The following is a 14,316-nucleotide window of genomic DNA, read 5'->3' as shown; positions in this document are numbered from 1 at the left end:
TAACCTTCTCATTGTTCTGGGTATCCTGGGGAAACATAAATTGTGTTCCAAATTTTTAAAGGGCGAATTTTGGTTGACGTTGGTGGCATTTTTAGAGCATGTTGTTTTGGAAAAAAGGGTGATGGTGCATCCCCAAAATATTGAGGCAGTTAAGAATTGGGTCCGACCTAGCTTTGTTACTAAGTTTAGGAGCTTTCTTGTCCTTTCTAGCTACTACCAGATGTTTGTCAAGAACTTTGCTTTCATTGCTACACATTTGACTAGGCTAACCTAAAATGAGGTATCCTTTGTGTTTTCTAACCAATGTGAGGAGAGCTTCAAAAATCTCAAGACACTTTTGACTACAACCCATATACAATAATTGCCATAGGAAGGTAAATACTTTATTGTGCTTTGTGATGCTTCTAGTTCGGCTTTGGGTACTATGGCGACACTATCCTATGGTGTCAAAAGTGAGGTGTTTACTGATCATCGCAACCTGTAGCATGTGTTCATCAAAAAATATTTGAATCTAAGGTAGAAGAGGTGGATGTTGTTGTTGAAGGATTATGACATAACCATCCAGTACCATTCGGGTAAGGCCAATATGGTGGAAGATGCATAACCGTTAGCATGGGCAGTTTGGCTTTCTTGGGGTGGTCCAAGCGAACTTTTGCTAGAGAGTGGGTATTTCAGGAAAGGGAGGAGTTTTGGCCAATATTGAGGTCAAGCCCATTTTTATTGAAGACATCAAGACCAAGTAGTTTGAGGATTAGCAATTGAATAAGCTTCAGAACAAGGTGGTGTCTGGGGAGGCTCTGAATTCCACATTCAACGCCGGCATAATGCTTAATTTTTTAGGGTGGATTTGTGTTCCTCGAGTTGATGAATTGATTCATAAAGTGTTGGTAAAATCTTATGGTTCATGATATTCGATTTATTTGGGAGTAACCAAGATGTACGGAGACTTGAGGAGACTTTATTGGTGGTCTAGAATAAAGATGGACATAACATAATATGTTTCTAAGTGTTAGAATTGCCAGCAAGTAAAGTATGAGCACAAAAGGCATGCCAAACTGCTTTAGAGAATTATGATTCAATTTGAGTTATCATTGATAGGTTGACTAAATCAGCCCACTTCATTCCAGTCAAATTGGATTACAACTCCCAAAAGTTGGCTAAGATATATGTCAAAAGATAGTGAGCTTGCACTGGGTGCCATTTTCTATCATTTTAGACCAAGGTATATAGTTTACTTTTAAGTTCTGGGGGCAAGATACATGAAGAATTAGGCACTTAAATTACTTTCAGCACAACCTTTCATCCATAGATAGATGGTAAGTCGGAGAGGATGATTCATGTGTTGGAGGACATGATGAGAGCATATGTGATTGACTTTGGGGGCCATTTGGATCAGTTCTTACCGTTGAGTGAATTTTCCTATAACAATGATTATCACTCCAGTGTAGACATGGCCCCATTTAAGGCACTTTATGGGAAGGAATATAGGTCGACCATATGGTGGTTTGAGATGGTAGATGTGAATCCTTTGGTTGTTGAGTTGGTGAGAAAAGCTTAAGAAAAGGTAAAAGACATCCAAACCATGTTGTTGGCAGCTTAGAGAAGAAAAAATAATGTAGATCACAAGGTAAGGGATATGGCATTTCAGGTTGGCGAACATGTTTTATTGTAGATGTCTCCAATGAAAATGGTGATGAGGTTTGGAAAAAAAGGTAAGCTTATCCATCATTATATTGGTCCATTTGAAGTTCTTGACAGTGTGGGACAATGGCTTACAAATTACCTTTGCTGTCTACTTTGTTCAAGTTCCATCTAGTGTTATATGTATCCATGTTGAAGAGGTAGCATGGGGATAAGGAGTACATTATCGAGTGGGAATCGATCTTACTAGATAAGGATCTTTAGTGCGAAGAGGAGCCAGTTGCAAATCTGGATCATGATGTTCAGAAATTAAGGACAAAGAAATAGTTGTTCTTCCTCATGTTGATTTGAAATTTGAGCTTCTCCTTGTTGCTGCGGTACTTTTTCCTTGCAGATAATCTCAGCATTCCCAAGTTTTTGACATTTCCAGCATCTCATATCCGACTTTCTCCAGCATTTGAAGTGAGGATATTTCTCCCTTCCACAATATTGACACGGAGGGAAAATTTTCTCCTCTGTTGCTGTAACACCCTAAAAATTTCTAAGTTAAGACTCGAACAATTCTTCATTTACTTGTAGGGTCATATCGGGTGATTCTTAAATTGTCCATATGTGTAAAGGTAAATTATTTAGTGTGGGAATGATTTTGGATATAAATTAAGTTCACAAGAATTCCCTAGCACAAAGTTGAGTTGAAAGTTTCCTTACCGATTAAGTTTCGATGTAAGATTCTACTTGAGTCAGCTTCAAACGACCATATCTCTTAGAATATAAAGATTACGTGGCTCATAACCTACCAAATTAAAGGTATTTGAATCTTCTTTCCAACGCCACCAATTTCTCAATAATTTGAGTTTTGAGTAAAAAGTTATGACCATTTTAGTAACCTGATATAGTGTAGTGACGAATTAGCCGACGGAAAAACATTAAAAAGGTTCGTTTTTGTCTTTTTACCTCCCAGAAAACCATAAATGAATTTCTTGACTATTTAAAGACCCAAAACAATCATATTCTCATCTCTTAATTCATCATTCTCTTCTCTCTCAAACCCTAAGGCAAAACCCTAAGGAAAAATTAAAGTAGAAGACTTCATTCAAAATTCATTCAATCCTTTTCAAGATTCTTCTTCAAGGTAAGTCTTTCTCCAAGAATTCCATTCTTTACAACTCAAATTCCTCCATACAATTATGAATCACTAATGGAAATCATAATGTTGGCCATAGTGATTTCAAGAAACTAATTCAAGGATCTCAAGAAAGGTTTTCTTGATTGTTTAACTTCAAGGCTTCTAATCAAGATTCTTCAAGAACCTTATTCTTTTAGGTATGTAAGGCTATCATAGTTTTGGTCTAGTTCGTCCCTACGCCCTACATCTACTTTAAATCAGTAAAAGAAAAATCTAGGATTCTTCCCCTAGATTTGAGTATTCTTGAGATGAGTTGATTTTGAGTTCTCGAGTTCTTGTCTCTTTTTGAAATTCTATTCCAAATTATTGAATTGCTATAGGTTATGCATTAAGATTCTTGAGTTATTCATTCATGTCTATATTTCAGCATGAACCCTATGAATTGAGTATTTATTAGATGAGTAGTATAGTTGAGTTCTGAGTACTGAGTTTCCATATTGCTATTAAAATTCCTAAGTTGAGTCGTTCATGTCCATAATTTCGCATGAACCCTATGAATTGAGTTATAAATCTTGAGAAGCTTTTTAAAGTCAACACTTGAGTTTTAAACTGAGTTTTTGAAGAAGTAAAAAATGAGTTTTGAGAAAGAGTTTCTAAAACATGATTAGTATGACAATCGAATATGCCATCAATGTTTAAGCAGTATGGTATCTAGTTATGCCAAACTAATGTTTATGTAGTATGACTTCCCGAGTCATCAATGATCATATCACAATATGATTTTTTATATATTTTTGAGAAAGAGTTTTCAAGTATGAATTGAGTAAGAGTATAAGGGGACTAAGTATTCCCAAAGGTATCAGTTTTTACATTGATAAAAGAGAAACTTTAATTTCTCAATGAGTTATGAGTTCAAAGATATTTCAAGAGCAGTTACCTCTTTTAAGAGGATAGTTTTGAGCAATTATCTCAAACCGGAGGAAGAGTATGTTTTTTTTAAAATTGAGCATGAGTATATATTATTGGGAGTAGTATTGAGCACTGATATGGGGATGAGTTCAGACAACTCATATTCCTCGTAAACCATGTATGCCAACATGGGTATATGATCATACTTTTTAGATGATTCTTTATTGCTTTTAAGCATATCTTAGTGGATCCACTTAGTTGAGATGTTCTATACCCCGGCAAGGTATAAGACTGTTCTGGTAGCATGGGCGAGACGTTGTATCACCATATAGCTCATAGTGATGGTTGTTGGTTAGAGAATATCCCAATAGAGTTAAAGTTTACTTTTATATATCACTTATTATGTTGAGTTTAGAGATGAAAACAATATTTTGTAAAGCTTTAAATGATTTAAATCCTTTATTTCTTTACATTCAGCTTGAGTACATTGTTATCTATTGCAGTCCTTTCTTTCAGTTATTTGTTATTCATCTATATTACATACTTGTACATTCAGTTACTGATGTCATTCGACCTGCATCCTTTAATGATGTAGATATAGGTTTTTAGGATCCTCAACAAGAGTCTGTTGAGATCACTTCATCCGCTCGTCTGCTTATGAGTGAGACCTTCTTGCTTTCGGTGTACTCCAATTTTTTTGAGTTGTTAGTAGTAGTTCTTTTGAGGAGTCGTGGGTCTTGTCCTGACACTTATCTTTGTATAGTAGAAGCTTCATAGATAGACAATTTTGGAGAGTCTTTTAGTTTTCAGATGTTTTATTTAAACTTATGTTTCATACTTAGTATATTCAGCAAAGCTTTGAGATTCAGTAAACTATTTTTTTTAAACATTTCTTTCAGTTTGATGCTTATATATGCTTGAGTTAATCTTCCACTTGTAGTCAGCGAGGATGAGGGTTCACTTGCGGACCATAATGGTTCTCGAGTGCTGGCCATTTCCGGAGTGTAGGCTCGGGTCGCGACAAAGTTGGTATCAGAGCACAAAGTTCAAGTGTCCTAGGATGTCTATGAAGTCGTTTTAGTAGGATCTTATTTATGATTATGAGAGCCCCACTTCTATAAACGAGGGACTACATACATTTTGGAAAAGTTTCCCTTCTTTCATACTCTAAATCGTGTAGTAGAACTATGTCATAAGGAACTTATTCACACTCGTGCGTTTCTCAGATCCATTCGACTACCCTTCATACTAAAGGTTGTTGAAAAGCAAAGCCCAACATCCTTATCGATGAGTTATTCTTAGCAAGAATCTTGAGAAAGTCTTGACACTGCAGATGGGCTTGAGAGAAGCTCATGGGTGAGTTAAGTGTTGAGTTTCGAAAGAATGCATTCTTATTCATATAAATTGTGTGTTTGAGCTAAAAGCGAGATGTATTCCCAGACTTTTTTCCCTAAACCTTGTTTTAGTTGAGACCCTTATTAGAAAGTATGTTATAGAGCTTCAGATTTATTTTCACCAGAAAATATAGTATGAGTTACGAGATTATGAGAAATAGTAGTGAAAGTGCCCAGAGTTAAAAGAATTCATGCAGAGGTATAGTAATCTAAGAAGGGAGAGGGTGATGAGGCAAATTATGTTGTTGTAGTCATTCACCTAGAGAGTTATTAATAAGGAGTTTTACCTTATGGGTGGACTAAGAAGTGATAGGTTTGTGAAGATTTCATGATAGGAGGTAGAGTAAGAGTTACTAGTTTGGATGAGTTAGAGTATACTTTAACTAGAAATGAGTTTGTGATGAGGTTTCATTGTGTTAGTAAATACCAAGTGTAGGTGTTGAATTAACATGAGTATTCATGAGGTGATAGCCCTAACCCAGACTTATGAATTTTTTGGAAGATCCCATGATATTTAGAGGGCTATAGAACTAGTTAGCCAATGATGTGTAGTGAGTGGGTAAATGGTACTTAAGTTGTGAAAATAAGTGTGACAGTAAATCGTAAGTATGAAGACTGAGAGATAAAGATTGACTACTTGTCATGAGGTCTTAGTGAGCGAGTGTTTCTTAATTTGTATCTCGTAGTTGTAAGTTAGTATAGCAAGTGAGAAATCATAGTGATATCTGGGTTTAGTAATAAAAATTAATCTTGAATTTGAGATGGGCGTCGTGACCAAAATGATGAAACCATGAGAGTGATGATGTTAGTTTGAGATCTGATCTGGTAGGTCTGACATAGAGTAGGCGAGGAGTTAAGAGGTTAGTTACAATGAAGGTGAGTGGTACAAGTATGGGATTCTAACTTTGAGGTAAGAGTAGTGAAGTGTGGCTAAGTCATTAGAGTAACAAGAGCATTAAGAGTTGTACCCGAGGTTGTATCTAACTAGATGAGGTTCTTATTAAGTTTCTTGTTTTCATGTACGCCTAGGGAGTCTATTGAGTGGTTAGGGTTCTAAGCTTGAATGTAGTTATAGGGAGAAGTATTCTTGGGATGAGATTCCTATAGAGGTAAAAAACCTAAATCTTGTGGTTTAGATAAGTATAACCATCTCATGTTTAGCACCTTGTAAATTAGAGATTAGGCTTAGTAAGCAATTTGACTTAGACATTTGTAAGAGTAGTCATATACTCTAGTGGGAGCTTTGAGATGCAGCTAATGAAGTTTAGTTATCAAAAAGGAGAGCATAGTTGAGAATCATTGCTATGCTTAAAAACTATTAGTCATATCACTCAAGGCATAGTATTCCTATTCTTACTTCGTCCCCAAATATCCTTGCTTTATGTCAAATATCTTCATATAGAGCGTGCCTATGTTCAAACTCATATCGTTCGCAACTTATGTGCTATAGAGAGTTCCAAACCCTTAGTATGAATCAACTCCGCCTATGTTAGTAGGAAAGTTAAAAAGTCATAAGATAGTAAGAGTAACTTCTTTCCTTTCCATCCTCAGTTTAACCATCATTCGAGGACGAATGATCCCAAGGGAGAGATATTGTAACACCCCAAAAATTTTTTAAGTTAAGACTCGAACCATTCTTCATTTACTTGTAGGGTCACATCGAGTGATTCTTAAATTGCCCATATGTGTAAAGGTAAATTCTTTAGTGTGGAAATGATTTTGGATATCAATTAAGGTCACTAGAATCCCCTAGCATAGAGTTGAGTTGAAAGTTTCCTTACAGATTAAGTTTTGATGCAAGATTCTACTTGGGTCAACTTCAAATGACCATATCTCTCAGAATAAAAAGAGTTAAGGGGCCCATAACCTACCAATTAAAGGTATTGGAATCTTCTTTCCAAACGCCACAAATTTCGCAATAATTCAAGTTTTGAGTGAAAAATTATGACCATTTTAGTAACCTGATATAGTGTAGTGATGAATTAGCCGACGGAAAAACATTAAAAATGGTCGTTTTTGTATTTTTTACCTCAAAGAAAACCCTAAGCAAATTTCTTGATTATTTAAAGACCCAAAACAATCAGATTTTCATCTCTTAATTCATCGTTCTCTTCTCTCTCAAACCCTAAGGCAAAGCCTAAGGAAAAATCAAAGTAGAAGACTCCATTCAAGATTCTTTCAATCTTTTTCAAGATTCTTCTTCAAGGTAAGTCTTTCTCCAAGAATTCCATTCTTTTCAACTCAAATTTCTCCATACAATTATGAATCACTAATGAAAATCATAATATTGACCATAAAGATTTCAAGAAACTAATTCAAGAATTTAACTTCAAGCTAGGTTTCAAGGCTTCTAATCAAGTTCTTCTTCAAGATTCTTCTAGAACGTTGTTCTTTCAGGTATGTAAGACCATCATTGTGTTGGACTAGTTCATCCTCACGCCCTACATCTACTTTCAAATAAGAAAAGGAGAAATCTAGGATTCTTCCCCTAGATTTGAGTACTCTTGAGGTGAGTTGATTTTGAGTTCTCGAGTTCCTGTTTGTTTTTGAAATTATATTCCAAATTATTGAATTGCTATATGTTATGCATTAAGATTCTTGATTTGATTCGTTCATTTCTATATTTCAGCATGAACCCTATGAATTGAGCATTTTTGAGATGAGTAGTATCGTTGAATTCTGAGTACTGAGTTTCCATATTGCTATTAAAATCCTTGTATTGAGTCGTTCATGTCTATAACTACGCATGAACCCTATGAATTGAGTTATAAATCTTGAGAAGCTTTTTAAAGTAAACACTTGAGTTTTAAACTGAGTTTTTGAAGAAGTAAAGATGGGTTTTGAAAAAGAGTTTCTAAAACATGATTAGTATGACAATCGAGTATGTCATCAATGTTTATGAAGTATGACTTCCCGAGTCATCAATGATGATATCACAATATGATTATGATATATGTTTTAGAAAGAATTTTCAAGTATGAATTGAGTAAGAGTATAAGGGGACTAAGTATTCCCAATGGTATCAGTTTTTACATTGATTAAAAAAAACTTTGATTTCTCAATGAGTTATGATTTCAAAGATATTTGAAGAACATTTACCTCTTTTAAGAGGATAGTTTTGAGCAATTATCTCAAACCATAGGAAGAGTATGTTTTTTTAAACATTGAGCATGAGTATATATTATTGGGAGTGGTATTGAAAACCAATATGGGGATGAGTTCAGCCAACTCACCTTCCTTATAAACCATGTATGCCAACATGGGTTTAGGATCATACTTTTTAGATGAATCCTAAGTGCCTTCGGGCAGAGCTTAGTGGATCCACATAGTTAATGTGTCTTGTATCCCGGCAAGGTATAAGACAGTTCTGGCAGCGTGGGCGAGATGTTGTATCATCATGTAGCTCATAGTGATGGTTGTCGGTTAGAGAATGTCCTAATAGAGTTAAAGTGTAACTTTATATATCACTTATTATGTTGAGTTTAGCTATTAGAAAATATTTTGTAAAGCTTTAAATGATTTAAATCCTTTATTTCATTACATTTATCTTGAATACATTGTTATCTATTGCTGCCCTTTCTTTCAATTATTTGTTATTCAACTATTACATAGTTGTACATTCAATTACTGATGTCATTCGACCTGTATCTTTTAATGATGCAGATACAGGTTCTTAGGATCCTCAACAAGAGTGTTGAGATCACTTCATCTGCTCGTCTGCTTATGAGTGAGACCTCCTTGTTTTCGAAGTACTCCAATTTTTTGAGTTGTTAGTAGTAGTTCTTTTGAGAAGTCGTGGGTCTTTTCCTGACACTCATCTTTTTATAGTAGAGTCTTCATAGATAGACAACTTTGGAGAGTCTTTCAGTTTTCATATGTTTTATTTAAACTTATGTTTCATACTTAGTATATTCATCAAAGTTTTGAGATTGAGTAAACTATTGTTTTATAAGTTTCTTTCAGTTTGATGCTTATATATGCTTGAGTTAGTCTTCCTCTTGTAGTCATCCAGGATGAGGGTTCTCTTGGGGACCAACAATGGTTCTCGAGTGTCAGCCACGTCCAGGATGTAGGCTCGGGTTGTGATAGTTGCTGCCTGAATTGTGGCTACTTCCATTACAAGCGAAAACTTGATTATTTTCAGTATAATTCTTCTTCCCTTTGGGTTTTCTTGTATTTGCTTCCAAGATAGTTTTGCAACTTGTCCTGAAGTGCACCTTCTACCAATCCTTCCCATCTCATTAGCCTTCTTTGCTTTTGTGTCTGGAATACATTTGGGAATTTTGCCAAAGTGATCTTTGACAGATCCTTATTATTTTCTAAGGAATCAATGGTTGGTTCAAACTTCTTAGATAATGTAACAAGAAGTTTCTCAATAGCTTTGCTATCAGGAAATTTATTGCCTAACATCTTTACCTTGATCACAATGCTAAGAAGCTTATCTGAGTATTCTTAGACAATTTCAGAATCTTTCAATCTTTGTATCTCAAATTCTCTAATGAGATTCATAACTTTCATACCTTTGATTTGCTCATCTCCTTGGTATTCTTCTTTTAGAAGATCCCAGATTGCTTTTGCCGATTTCAATGCCATAATTCTAGAAAAAATTGTAGGTGAAAGTGCAGTTTATAAGAAAAATTTCACCTTGGATTTTCTTGTTTTCGTTTTCTTGTAACCACTGTTGGATTGCTAGGTAAAACATGAATTTTGTAATCCTCCTCTACTGCTTCCCAGAGATCACATGCGTCCATGTGATTTTGCATCTTGGTAGCCCATATCTGGTAGTTCTCTCCATCAAACACTGGTGGAAAAATAACATAAGAACCAAAAGAGTATATAGAATCGATGTGTTTAGATGGCTTTTCAAGGAAACATGTAGGGACTTTCTTGATGGTTTACTTAGACTATTCTCACAAGTCACTCACAGGTCCCTTGAGAAGATGACTCTAATTACCAATTTGTTGGTGTTTACACATAAAGAAATCATACAACAGAAGAAGAAGAAGAAGAAGAAGAAGAAGGAGGAGGAGAAGAAGAAGAAGAAGAAGAAGAAGAAGAAGAAGAAGAAGAAGAAGAAGAAGAAGAAGAAGAAGAAGAAGAAGAAGAAGAAGAAGAAGAAGAAGAAGAAGAAGAAGAAGAAGAAGAAGAAGAAGAAGAAGAAGAAGAAGAAGAAGAAGAAGAAGAAGAAGAAGAAGAGAGTTTTATTAAGCTGAAAGAAGAGATATTTAAATAGAAGGAAATCCTAACTACCTGCAGTAAATAATGCAGTAACTCAGAAATAGAGTCTTCCTAATAACTAGGAACTTAGTCTACCAACAGCTACATGCCTAAAGACTAGGAAACTCACAACTGAAAATAAAACAGAGAAACAATCTATTTTCTGAAAATAGAAAACACATCAGCAGTCATGTCATCCAGCCAGCTCAACATCAATTAACAACTCATGAGGCAGATTTCAACATTGACAATCTCATGCAATGAAAGTGTTTTTGTTTACTTGTGTTGCAAGGGTGATTATATTTCATTATGATTGTGATTGTATTTGTATGACTAATGGTTGGCTCGGATACCATGCCTAGTACGGGATACAAATGGTTGGTTCATAACTTTTAGGTTCTAGGTGGATTTTTCTGTGAATGTTTGACAATGGTTGATTATAAAAACTTGTTTTACTTATTAAAATATTGTTCTAAAGTTGGTTTATTGTTTGTGTGTTGGTAGGTAGTTGGTTCTTCCAATAGGGGGGGGCGTTAGTGTGGGTGTCATTCATGACAGGATCGTGGCAATGGAGTTAATTAAGAAGTGATATTAAAACATGAATATATTTTAAGAATAGGCATCAATTAGCCTCAAACACACAGTATTACTATTAGTACATAAACATGTCAAAGTCAAACAAATTATACTCTTGCATAAAATAGTTCATCCCAAATTGTGCTACTGGAGAGGCTTTTCAACAGAACATAGGTTAGAATTTTAAAGAAAGACAACTCATTTAGTGACAATAAAATAGGCAAACAAGCAACAACACAAATTTAATCATGTTTAATTACCAATTGACAAACAAGTGAGGAACAAACTTTAATCAAAACAACTATATCATCACATTTGGTTGTGAAACTCAACAAGGGAGTATTTGAGAGAGCAAGATATTGGCTTAGAGCAAATAAGATTGTGATCTTGACAACAAATCAATAGGAGATTAAGGTCATTATTGGTCATGCTTGATTATACGTACATGATTTGTAACTGTAGGATAAAGAGTTCCAATATTTTAGTCTTTAAAATAGTGAGAAATCAATCAAAAAACTGTGTAGTTGGAAACAAAACCCATATAACAAAGATTTTAAGCAAATCAAACAATTTAGGATATCATGAAACTTGATCATCAAACAGATGCGTGAAATAAGAAGCAAGACACTAGATTTATATATTGTATAATGAAGTTGTATTTAGAACACAAAGAAATAAATTTACTCTTTCAAGCTAGAACTTTATTGATTCTACCAAAATCATGCCCAAATCCCATTGTTTACTCAACATAGGCAGCGAACAACTATATGAAATCTATAATGGCTTCAAATTATAAGTGTCATGATTGAGTCTACACACTAAACATGGCTCCACTCAGAATCATTGTTGGCTCAAAAAAATCCTTGGCATGGCATACTATAAGATTGAATACTAACTAACGTGGAAACTTTGAAAAGATGAGCATGTGATGCAGTAACTTAGAAACCAAGCTTAGTAACTATATAGTTGAAAATTTGATATTCATGGTGAAGGACATAACTCAATTGACTCATCTATGAAGCCTCTAACATACTGAAGATAGGTTACAGGTTCAAAACCCTACCTAAGTACTCCACTAGTGACATATACTAACTACAAATTCTCAAGAAAAAATTGAGCCCTATGAAGGCAAGAAAGTCTTAACAAATATGGAGAAAAGTGATTCTAATGATGCGTCTAATGTCATGAGTAGCTTGATCAACTACTAACATTTACTAATTACTAATTCTCAAGATAAATAGGAGTACTCCAAAGGAAAGAAAGTTTCACCAAAGCTAGAGGAAAATGACCTAATAATATGTCTGTTATTGTGAGTATCTGAATCTACATCATAAAACGAGGCAACACCGAATGATGTCAGTATATAAAATGTACAATATGTAAAATAGTTGAATGTAATAATTGACTAAAAATGAACATACCGAGATGAATGAATAACTCTAAAGAAAGTCAACTGAATAGTAATGTATGCATATATACTTTAACACAAAACTTTATGATTGAAAATAAGCACAATAACAAATACTTAAAATAACATAACTTTACTTTTCTTGGGGAGTTTCTTACCACCGGTATACACCACGTGAGCTCATGTTGCACCAACTTACAATCTCAGTTGGGGAGAGCTTCACTATACCTTTCCAAGGTATAGAACTTGTTTGTCTAAAGTGGATCCATGAACCACTTAGGCAAAAGGAGTTGACCGACAAAGCGGTATATACACAAATTCTACGGTGACACATCGTTATGGATCTTAGATTTTCTAAATCCTCATCCTCTCAATTCTTAACAATCCTCACAAAATAATCTACATATCGCGATATGCTCATAAATAGATAAATTAATGTTTTTTTGAATCTAATATGAGACTTTACTCAAATATGAAAAACTATACTATTGGTGAGACTATGCTCACAACTATCTAAAATATACTGATGTTCTGAGTTTTCATGATAAAAGTTTATTCTCTTTGAAAATTATATCATCTGTAATTGCAAACTATCTTTTAAGTAACTAAAATTTCTGTCACAACCCGAGCCTACACCCAGGACGTGGCCCACACTCGAGAACCATTGCTGGTCCCCAAGCGAACCCTCATCCTGACTGACTACAAGCGGAAGACTAACTCAGGCGTACAAAGCTTAAAAAGAATAAAAATTCGTGAAACTCAATTACAAAGCTTCAACTCAAATGAAAAACTCTGAATAATAAATAAATTATTCAACTCGCCATAAAATAGGCAACTTAAGTATTTAAAACATTTAATAAAATAAATTAACAGACTTTTGAAACTCTAAAGTCTATCTATGAAGCCTCTAAATGACAAAGATGGAAGTCGGGACAAGACTCACGCCCTCCTAACAACTGATATAACTGAAAGTAAAAGTGGAACCCTCCGGAATCAAGGAGGCTCACCATAGCTAACTCGAACTCCATGTGGTACCAACGAAGTTCCTGTTGATGACCCTGAATATATGTATCTGCATCATGGAACTATGCTGGACAAATGGCTCAGTATGTGGAATGTACGAGCATGTAATGGGAATTCTAAAGCATAACATAAGCTTGAACTTGATAGAAAGGAAACATACTTACCTCTTTTCAAACTTACTCAACTCAAGGAATACTCAAGGATACTCAAAACTACTCAAACTTACTCAACTCAGAAGTACTACAAGGATAAGATACTCAACTAAGTAATAAGGTTCTCAACTCAGTGAAACTCAACAATAAGTTACTCAACAAAATAAATCACATATCAACTCAAGATACTCAACTCGAAATACTCAACTCATGATACTCAAGGATAAAGCAATAGTAAAAGATGCAATATATATGGAAATTTGTAGATAGCAACTCAATGTATTTGAAAAATACAATAATATTCAGTGTGTATATAAAAATAAAATATAAATCTGTGGGAGTTTCTCTAACCGACAACCATCACAATGAGCTATGTGATGATACAACGTCTCATCCACGCTGCCAGAACTGTCCTATACTTTGTCAAGGTATAAGACCTCTCAACTAAGTGGATCCACTAGTCTGTGCTAAAAATCACTAAGGAATCATCTAAAAAGTATGACCCTTTCTACCCACGTCGGCTACATGGTTTATGGAGACTTGAGTTATCTGAACTCGTCCCCATATCGGTGCTCAATACTACACCCAAAATATACTCAGCTCATATGTTTAAAACATAACTCTTTCTGTGGTTTGATATTATAACACAAAATATTTCTCTAAAAAGAGATGTTACTCAACTACTCAAAAACTCTTTGGGAAATCTCAGTTTCCTCTTCTTTTAAATGTGAAAACATTTAGTCTTGGGAATATTTAGTTCCCATATATCATTTTAAGGAAAATGAACTCGACTCTACTCTTTTTCAACTCAAATGCTCAAGTCTTAAAATAAGTTTAGAAAAAGTTGTAAAGGATTTCTCAAAATAGGGT

Source organism: Solanum tuberosum, unplaced genomic scaffold (genome assembly GCF_000226075.1).
Source record: "Solanum tuberosum cultivar DM 1-3 516 R44 unplaced genomic scaffold, SolTub_3.0 scf00018, whole genome shotgun sequence".
NCBI classification, from domain to species: Eukaryota; Viridiplantae; Streptophyta; class Magnoliopsida; order Solanales; family Solanaceae; genus Solanum; species Solanum tuberosum.
This window is presented reverse-complemented; position numbering follows the sequence as displayed.